Source organism: Cynoglossus semilaevis, chromosome Z (assembly GCF_000523025.1).
Source record: "Cynoglossus semilaevis isolate Cse_v1.0 chromosome Z, Cse_v1.0, whole genome shotgun sequence".
In the NCBI taxonomy this organism is placed as follows: domain Eukaryota; kingdom Metazoa; phylum Chordata; class Actinopteri; order Pleuronectiformes; family Cynoglossidae; genus Cynoglossus; species Cynoglossus semilaevis.
In genome coordinates, this window is record NC_024328.1 from 14,943,125 (window position 1) to 14,944,079 (window position 955).

At 43.1% G+C, this 955-nt stretch overlaps 1 protein-coding gene across 1 annotated transcript in view; it reads right to left on the minus strand.

Annotated features, from left to right (window-relative positions):
* Positions 1–955, minus strand: part of LOC103398118 (RNA-binding protein Musashi homolog 1-like) — a 17,085-nt gene that overhangs the window by 5,234 nt on the left and 10,896 nt on the right. The window lies entirely within an intron of this gene.

Below are 955 nucleotides of genomic sequence, written 5' to 3' on the forward strand. Positions count from 1 at the left end.
CTCTAACCTCAGGCCAACGAGCTGATGTCCAGTCAGCAGACAGACGTCCAAATCAACTCCCGGTAAATTAATCTGAGCTAAAATAAGTCTCTGGACCAACTCCACTGATTCATTTTTCATAGTCACATTATCACACACACACACTGTGTGAGTGTGTGTGTGTGTGTGTGAGCCCCCGAGGGCACTTAGCCCACGGAAAGGTCAAAGGTGACAGCAGAGTGTCAGTTGAAAGCAGACCTGTTCCACCCTGACATTTGTCCAACCTTGAAACGCGGCGTCAGGGTTTTTCTTGCAGTTTTTCGTACAAGAAGAAAAAACAAAAAAACACAGAGATCGCGTGTCGACGACGGGACGAGGTTTGAACCCAGTTCGACCGAGAGAAGTTCTATTTTTAAAGATACGACGACGGCATCAACAACAACAAGAAGGAAAAACAAAAACAGGACGGAGTCGAAAACAACTTTATGGAGACGCTGTTTATGACTTTACTTAGCAATGTTTGTCGGACATTTTGTTTCTCTTTTTTTTTTCCGAAAAAAAAAAAAAAACTTCCAGAAGGTTTAGAAAAATATAATCTACATTTGGAATCAGTAGAGAAGAAAGAAAATGAACCAACACCAGGAATATTAGTGATAAAAATCCATACGATATTTTTTGATACACCCCTAGTGGCCACTCTGGGGGTTGCAGACTTCAGCGCTAAAGATGAATAAACTAATGGCAAAAAAAATTTCGAGACTTTTGTGAAGCAGGCGATCCCACAGAAACCAAAATCCAAACTGGTCCTGACCTCAGTGACCTTAGTGACCTTAGTGACCTTAGCTAAGTTTTTCATCAACAGTGAAAAGGAAGAATCTCAAACGCAGTAAACCACCGCTACAGAATGACACACCTACAGACAACCTTCCCTCTAACTCCTCTCCCACCTCCATCACCCCCCATCCTCCGCCCCCCC